The sequence below is a fragment of the Palaemon carinicauda genome, chromosome 4 (assembly GCF_036898095.1).
Source record: "Palaemon carinicauda isolate YSFRI2023 chromosome 4, ASM3689809v2, whole genome shotgun sequence".
Lineage (NCBI taxonomy): Eukaryota > Metazoa > Arthropoda > Malacostraca > Decapoda > Palaemonidae > Palaemon > Palaemon carinicauda.
In genome coordinates, this window is record NC_090728.1 from 159,767,116 (window position 1) to 159,777,115 (window position 10,000).

A 10,000-nucleotide genomic window follows, 5' to 3' on the forward strand; every position below is an offset into this window, starting at 1 on the left:
ACTTTCCATAGGATCTAATTAAAGACAGCTCATGTAAAAAATGAAACCACTCACGTCTTTGAGGTATGAGAGCTTTGCTTATCGGTATTTCAAAAGTATAACCTCCAGTAAACAGTAGCAATAACTTCCATTGTTCTTTAGCAATTTAACAACCAGCAAATGGAATTATTGTAATTTAGTTAACAAAATCATCAATAGTTGAAATCAGGCCTTTTTTATTCTCACAATGAATTGTATGTCAATCTAAATCTCATAAAAGTATTATATGATTTTCAGTTTTAGATATTGCGTATTAACCTTTATTTGTTGCCTTGTGCTAGTGCTTTCATATTTAACTTCTGAATAGTCCATCAATTAGTGCGCTTTTGTTCTATAAGGACAAGTGTTGATGATCAAAATTTTTATGAATATTTAGTGACATTTCCACCGCAGTGTTCAGTAGGGTAAATTCTCTTCCCTCAACAGTAACCCTTCTAGTTCTTCGATGTTAAGTACCAAGGACCGTGTGCAATAATAGCGTTCTAAACATTTTATAGAGAATCTATAGGTAAACTAATACCTTCTTACGGTAATATTCTCCTAAAATTTCATTTAAACGATTTATTCTTAAAACGATCACGTCTTCAAAAGTTATCTCAGCAAACTGCATTCATACATATGAAACTGATAAGTACAGAAGTTTTATAAGTGGATGTCTGTTAAGGTGATGTATTTCTAGAAAATACTTGTCTATTTACCTCCGATTAACTGCAAGTCCTGTATAATAGGCTACTGATTAAATGTTGTGCATTTACTTACATTTATAAAAATACTATAAATCTCTTTATATCTCTGAGGGAGAAAATCCAATAAATATTGGTGACCTTTTTTCTGTGCAAAATCTGGAATTTTTAAATGCTTATGTGATATCAAAAGCTCAATTTATTATGAGATTAGCTCACTGAAAAATACAACTTTTAATCTATTTATCTTTTATGAACAAAAGATGATGTTTGCATTTTATTTATCAAGCTATTATATAAAATACGACTTAAAGGATACGCCAAATAAATACCATCACAAAACCATGAAAAGAATTTCACAGAGACCGATCAAAGAAAAATATCACACAACTAATATGAAATTCTGAGTCATGGAATCTTTTGCATATTTTCCATTTTGTTTTACTGCCCATTTAAGCTTAGGATACATAATAGGGGGATATACCTCCTTCCAAATACATGACAATTTGCTATGACTTTACATGGCGCGAGTAACTTCATATATCAATTGTACCTTATATGTGAAGAATTATTTTTACATTCAAACTACATTTGTCATTGAATTTACTCATTTTACCACGTTGACGTATATATTCATCTTTTTTTCCTTTTTTTACCCAAAAGCACCTCTTCGAGAACAACGGCGCTGAATGCCTTGCCTGAACGCTCATGATTCTGGAGCAGCTGGATAAGTATGCGCTCTGTAAGTTCACGTGTGTATACTGTGCTCTCTATATTGTAGGTCAGGGTCCTCTGGATAGTAATGATTGCAGCATAGTGTTTAGTGTTTTGTAAAACACGGCAAACACATGAGATATGAGGGCAGAGATATAGAGAAATTTAAACATGTGAATTCAATCTACAAACTAAGTTACGAGAGAAATTATTATGAAACAACTAAATGCTGGGTATTATCAAGCGATTGTCAGAGTTTCTTATTCCAGAAACTTAACTTTTTCCCGTTCTGCTTGGCAGTCATTTGTGAAATGTCATAGAATAGGTAGGTATAGCAGTAATACTAAAAGTTTTCATAAATGAACAGAATGTTACAGGAACACACTGCATATACGATGCTAATTGTTCATAAGTCTTATAATTACTTATGATAAATACAATGAGAATAGTTACTATTGGGATTAAGAAAAATAAGTTTATTTTATATTACTGTAAATTTGGATACCGGTAATCATAGTTGCCCCTTTTTTTTTTATATGATTACTTTTTTTCGTTTTGGTTTCCGCTGGCGAACCCTCCGGTAAAATCTGAGTTTTCCCGCAGAAATTCTTATTAAAATTGAGAATCTTATGATTGATATTCCATGTCAGTTTCAATTTGGAACTTTATATTTCTTTCATATATTGCTTGGAAGTGAATTTAATTTTTAGTGTGTTAATTTCACGAGATTTTGTCTTCTGTTTCTATTTGACATGATTTGTGTGTGAGTGTGTGTGCGTGTTTGCACTTGTATGTTGCAGATGGAATATTTCTTAGTGCAAGTAAGCTTTGATTATGAAAATAGCATATACCCATAATTTCTATTTTTTGTAATTTTTTTTGCTAATAAAGAAAATATCTTTAATAGTAGTTTTTCAGAAAGAGAAATATAAAATTGATAGAAATCATGGATTACTGTCGTATGGTTATAAAAATGGGATATTATCAAAATTGAGGAACTGGTTGGTTTGAAAACTAAAAAATCAAAAAATCACTCAAACCTTGTGTGTTAATTATTTCTGATTCTCACTGAAGATTTCCAATTAAAGCTGAATCAATCGTAACAGGAATACTGTTTGGGGAGGTATAGCAATAATACTAAAAGTTTCATGAATTAACAGAATGGTACACGAACACACATCATATATGATACTTATTGTTCATAAGTCCAGTATTTACTTATGATAAAGACAATGAGAATAGTTACTCTATCGGGATTAGGAAGAATGAGTCTATTGTATATTAGTGAAAGTTTAGATACCAATATTCACAGCCTCATAGCTGTCCCCGTTATTTTGCATTGTCGTAATATGCTAATTATATGAATATTATTATTATTATTATTATTATTATTATTATTATTATTATTATTATTATTATTATTATTATTATTATTATTATTATTATTATTATTATTAGCTTTCCCCTGTTGAACGTTTCGATAAAAGGAAAAATATGAGTTTTACTACAAAAAGTCTTTTTAAAATTGACAGTCGTATGTCTTATGATTGATATTTCATTTCAATTTCAATTTGGAACTTAGATGGTTTTTTTATGTGTGGCTTTGAAGTAGATTTATATTTCAGTGCGTTAATTAGACTAGATTTTTTATATTTCTATTTGACCTGACTTTTGTGAGTGTACATGCATGTGAGCACGTGTATGTTGCTGAACAGTTATATTTTAGTGCACTAAAGTTATGATCAAGAAAACAATTCTCGCAAAAGTATCCACCGATTTTTATTTTATGTTCGTAATTTTTTTTTTTATTATAACAAAATATCTTCAATGGTAGTTTGTAAAAAGAGAAATATGAAATTGATAAATGACATGGATTGCTGTCATAGGTTATAAAATCTGGATATCAAAAAATTGAGTAACTGGTTGGTTTGGGAAACTATACAACCAAATAAACACTCAAACTTTGTAAGTTGATTATATCTGACTCTCACTGTAGATTTAAATTTAAAGTTTGAAGACCCAGTACTACATGGCTGAGGAATATGAAATCTGACGTAGGAGATGATGAATGGAGAGGTATTGAATTGAACGCTAAAGATAGAGACGACTGGCGAAATCTAACTGAGGCCCTTTGCGTCAACAGGCCTAGGAGGTAATGATGATGATGATGATGATGAAAGTTGAAGTAATCGTAAGATTAATTTTTTTTACCTCAATGATATGATACAAGGTACATGAAAACTGCTTTCTAATAAGACTCGTGGGTACTTTGAAGTGAGATAACTAAGATTTGACACCTGATTATTGGTACGTGTATTTTTGTAAGAAACCAAAAAGAACGTTTTAGTCCATCGCTTTATTCATATATTATTTCACTCATTTTTCATTTCATTATGCATCTAGTGTTATATTTTCATTACTTTTTATCATCATCTTTATTTCTCCCCGAGAAAACATTTCCCTTATTTTACATGTACTTTTTTTCATCATTTTGTGCAGTCGGCCACATGTCTCACTAACTCACACACGCATACCCACATATACCCACATAAACACACCTACACATACACGCATATATATATATATATATATATATATATATATATATACATATATATATATATATTTATATATATACACATATATATACACACCTATATATATGTATATATAAATATATATATATATATATATATATATATATATATATATATATATATATATATGTATACATATATATATATATATATATATATATATATATATATATATATATACATATATATATATATATATACATATATATATATATATATATATATATATATATATATATATATATATATATATATATATATGTATATATATATATATATATATATATATATATGTGTGTGTATATATATATATATATATATATATATATATACACACATATATATATATATATATATATATATATATATATATATATACACACACACATATATGTATATATATATATATATATATATATATATATATATATATATATATATATATATATATATATATATACACACACATATATATATATATATATATATATATATATATATATATATATATATATATATATATATATATATATATATATGTGTGTGTGTGTGTGTGTGTGTGTGTGTGTGTGTGCAAAATACTGCATTTGATAAATAAATATTAATATCGGAAAGGAAGAATTTTTAAGTCTCGACTGAATATATACTTATATTTTATTTGAAATAGTCTAGAAATTCTGTTGTCAATCAAAGTGCCACTGAATCTGGTCGGTAACATTATTACATTTCCAATGCACTTGCATTAAAAACACTGTGTTTTTGCTTAAAGGGATATAGTTCAATGATATATGTCAATATCATAACAAGAAAATATTTATGCAAATAAGAAAAATCCTTATAACGCTAATTTTGCTAAAAAAAAAACAGGCGATGCAAATGTTGGTGGACGAAGGGCACTCTAAGAGAGATTTGTTGTCTAAGTTTTAACAACACTGAAAGTAACTTTTGAAAATAATATTTGGGAACATCACAAGGATAGTGATTAATTCAAAATAGTCTTTTACACACGCACAGACACACAAATACACAATACTCACTTACCATAGGGGTCCAACCAGATATGAGGTCTCTTGGATTAGTTGGCGTAAGGATGATGGACGTAGAATTGGCAAAAGCTTCCTGTGACAGTTGACGAACGATGACGGTCACGTTGGCAGGTACCATCTGCTGACCCCAAAAGTCTTCGGAAATTGCAAACTGCAGCTCATATCTAGTCACCGAGAACGAAGCCATATGCACGTGTTAAGGTGTTTGGGTGAATGTTTAATCCTATTGATATCAGTAAGTTATGAATAACAGAGGTTGAGCCTCTGTTATGTTTGTTAAAGTTAGGTTTCGAGTTGTTATCTTGGTTTACAGCAACAATGGAAATTCTGAGCCAAATTGATCCAACAATGTTTTTAAAGTGAAGAGCATAAATCTGAAATTCCTTTTTAGTATTTAGTAACTATTTTCTATGGTTAGTTCAAGACACCACTCAAAGAATTTTCATTCAGAAAAAAAAGTTTAAGTGACGATATAATGACTTGTTTCTTTTGAAAAAAAGGACAATATTTATGTTGAATTTTTCATTTTCTCTAACTTTCAAAAACCAAACCATTCTAAGATATATTGTATTTCATCATTTATATTTTTGTTTCCTCGCTCTCAGAAGTTAGGTTGAAAAATAATATTGAAATAATTTACTTGATCGATGAAAAATCTAAATTAGTAGAGTGAAGAGGAACGGGGAAAATTGGTTAGATAAATAATTCTACAGACCAAAGTTCATTTGACTTCGTGGTCAACAATCGGTCGGCAACTGAATGCAGTTAAAGATAAATTATAAAGAATAGTAACTGCAAGAAAGATAATTTAGAGTGGCTCTATAATAATAAGGTACAAGAATTCTAACCACGCCATCATCTTTGAAATATATAACAGGAAACGTGATTCCCAACCCTTCCTTAGCTTACCTTCCTTCTTGGATCTGACTGGAGGCGAAGATGGTGCCATCTTCGGTATTGAGGGAGAAAATAGGGTGAGGTTGGCCCAGCCAGTGATAACTTTTGTCTTTGATGTCCCAGTCGTCAGGATCACCCACGTAAACACGACCAAGAGGGGACTCCGAGTTTCCACTCTGGCCGCAGGGGAAATAGGTGAGGTGGGGTGGGGGGCGGGGGCTAATACTATTTTGTTTGGTATTTTATTTTGTTTTTAATAATTAAGTAATGTTTTCTCAACAAGGACATGGTGGTTGCCAAGATTTTAGTTCTATATAAGAATTTAACTTGAAAACTTGGAGTTTACATAGGAATATTCTTTCTATTACATTAAATTTATCAACCCAACAGATGAATTTGTATGCGTTCAATTCTCTTGCACGCAAATCAAATAAATTTTCCTTAGACGAAAGTTTCTTTCTTTATCTAATTTATCTTCCTCATGCAAATAATAAGTATTTTTATAAACAAGAAAGAATAATGACGAATAACTAAAACAATTAGGCGTCATCAGTATTCAGAATCAGTCCATGAAGACAATAGATTAATCTTTAGATTACCTGAGTCTTCAAAAGGTAAACTATTTTGGACGCAGGTTTCATCGGATTGTCATTGACGTCATCGACAATTATCCTGATATTCTGGGTCACTGATAATCCACCAGCATCCGTTAGGAGGATTCCAACAAACAGCTCACGATGTTGTTCGCGATCGAGGGGTTCCTTTATCCAAACCTCGGCGCCTCCTCTGCCACTGTCTAAATCTGTCAATTAGGGGAGACTTTTACTGGTTAGGTTAGATTAGGTTAAATTTTCTTTGAGTAAGACCTGTGTTAATAAATTTACTTTTAGTATTGCTTTCATCTGACTTTTACTCGTTGATTATAAAATATAAATCACAAGTAATATAAACTTATACTGACTACAGATATCTATACTGATTTACATAATAATGGGGAATTTTCTTATGAAAATCGTCTACCCGCACTGATTCAACTTTTCCTCTTTATAAGAAAATGCACTCTTGGATGGGGAATTTCCTGAATCACCATACAATAATTTTCCTGAATGGGTCACATAAATTGAATGAATTATTTATAGGTTTAAAAACGATACGACGAATATCTTTCTTATAAATTTCGTCTTTATTCCTGCATCCTTTCTTAAATGTTTTTCTCGCCCGGTAACTACTTGTCGAGGACAATGTTCTTACATATTTGTGTGATTGACCAGTATTTGATTAACTGTCCTATTTTCTTATAGGTTTATCTGGAATTTACATAGTGTTTTATAATAAGTAAAACAAGCAAAGGAACATCAAACCTAGGAAAAAAAAACGAAAAAAACTTGGAGTATTTTGACAAAGACATTCAACAACTTCTAACAGTAGTTCCAGCATATTTAATTAGATACCAACATAACAAATTGTAACTTATAATAATTTTTCTTATCTTTTTTTTCTCACAGTTCATCTAAGGATACATGTATTTAAAAGGGTAATAACAAACGTTTTTATGCTTATAAAATATGAACATTAATATATCGCACGAGGAGGATCTTTTATTTTTTTAGAATTTTGAGCAAACCACACTTGAAAAAATGTTAGGAATAAAAAACCGAAATAAGAAAATTTTGGGGCTACTATAGTGTGAGGTCTACCGCCATATGTCACCAACCCAGGTGGAGGGTGAGGTCTACCGCGTGACCAGAGTCCCAGAGTCCCGCACCTAACTATTGAACATGTGAACTGTCCAAATCCATCAAAAACGTGACCTGTCCACGTGACCTGCTCATATAAAAGGAAGCAAATGGACCTCCTAAATCAGTTTTTCCCTTGGCCTAAAAAAAATATAATCGATTCAGGGTACTAAAAATGTTGCTGAAGGAGCTTTGTAGAAGAGTCATTCTGACAGAAGAAGCAGCACTCGCCTTTTTTAAGAGAGCACAATCTCTTGGATACAGTTCAAGAAGCAGATCCATGCCATAAATGTGGTTCTGTTATGCAGGAAAAAAGAAAGCGTAACAGAGGAAGCGGATTCAAGCCTGTGTTACGTAGCCGTCGAAAGGGTTGTCACACTACACGGTCTGTTCGTACAGGAAATCAATTTTTCCATTATACGGACATGAACAACAAATTGTACTCCAACCTAAGCCTGTGTGAAATATTAGAATTATTATTTCTCTTTGTATTGGATATACCAATGTCCACAGTATGGAAGTATAACATGTTTATTTTTACCTTTATTCCTTTTTTTTAATGTAATTAGAAATCCAGTAATCTATTTAAGTCCTTTCTAAGATATGTTTAATTTAATTGTTTATTGCTTGAACAAATGTATGAAATATGTTTTATCTATTAGGCACGAATAATTCGGCAGTAGACCTCACGCTATAGTACTAACGGGAGGTAGATCTCACGCTATAGTGTGATAGACCTCACGCTATAGTAGCACCAAAATTTTAGAATAAAACTCTGCACTGAACGAGCTCCCTATGTTTGCTGATATGCATAAAATTGCCATTATCATTATGGATTTAAAAAATATTATCATGAGAAATGACAGAACAATAAGTAAATAAAAGAGGAAATGAGGCTACACTAATGTAACCCAAAGATATAATTTCAATCTAAAATTAGAATAAAATACTTAGGTGTGAAGTATGCTCCCCATAGCATTACCTTGGGATTGATCACTCATAATTGTTGCATTGCAAATCTCAAGAAAAATGTAAAATACTAACATAGGTAGAATTGGAAATAAAATAAGTATTTTTTATGTAAAAGGCACATAACCTTTCAATTTCTTGATGATTATAACTTCTGAAGTAATCACTATAGAAAAATGTGAGAAAGCTGTAACACTACACTTAAATGACTGTCAGGTGATATAAATGAATAAGCAAGATGTATTAGATAAATTGTCTGCATTAATGATATACAAGTTATATTCAATCACTTGGTCCTTCTTCATTGAGTCTGCCTCTGATTGATTTCTATTTAGATGTTTAAACAATTAGTCCATTCGTAGGAAGATCTATTTATTGTGCCCGTAGTTTATTTATTTGTAGTCTGCAGTTTTATTTCCATTTTAATGTGATCCTTATATTGACAACCAAACGAAAAAAGAAGGAGAAAGGTTACTCACACGAAATAAATTTCACATTAACATGAGCCGTAATTTGCGGTGGATTGGATGGTGCCAGGGAGAGATTGAAAGGAGGTCCGTGACCCAGTGCCGAAACATCCTGGTCAATAGCAGTTAACACTTCTAAAAGAATTGGAGGTGTGTTCAACATCACATGAAACACCGTTGGGTGTAGCAGACGATGAGGGCAGTCATTAACATCGGTAACTGAAATGGTCATAGTGGCGGTTGAGGTCAATGGAGGCTGTCCACTGTCTACCGCTATGACTTTGGCCGTCACAATAGCGCCATTGTTAGCTTCCCGCTCCAGATATCTCCCAGGAGCTATGGCCCCTGTCTCGTCCATTGTCAGTGCTCCCCATCCTCCTACCACATGGTATGTTAGGGCTTGTTTGCCTCCCTTGAAAAAGAAACATTCGAAGGGGTCAATAATTGAAAAAAAAATTGAGAAAATTATTTTCCGAAAATTATATTATAGGGCTTAAAAACAAATTAGAGAAGTTATTTCACTGTCAAAGAAGATATAAAAAATAACTGGAATAACTAAGGTAAAAACCCATTTAAAGTAAAGCAAGAACAATGACACACTAACGAAAAGCAGCATGCTTCTTAGTATGAATTAAGTACGTAACACGCCCACAAACTTGCAAACTCATGCTAACAATCACCCATTCATAATAACAACTGCCTAAAGAATAATATGCTATATTATACAAATGAAATAGCTCACCATGTCAGGATCGTGAGCCGTTAAGGTAGCTAATTGAAAACCTGGTGTTGAGTCTTCCCTTACAGTTACGTGAGCGTGATGACGACGGAATTTTGGAGAATTATCATTGA

The 10,000-nt window shown here is 31.6% G+C and overlaps 1 pseudogene; it reads right to left on the reverse strand.

Annotated features, from left to right (window-relative positions):
- LOC137639727 (putative neural-cadherin 2) overlaps window positions 1-10,000 on the reverse strand; it is a 104,462-nt pseudogene that overhangs the window by 18,229 nt on the left and 76,233 nt on the right.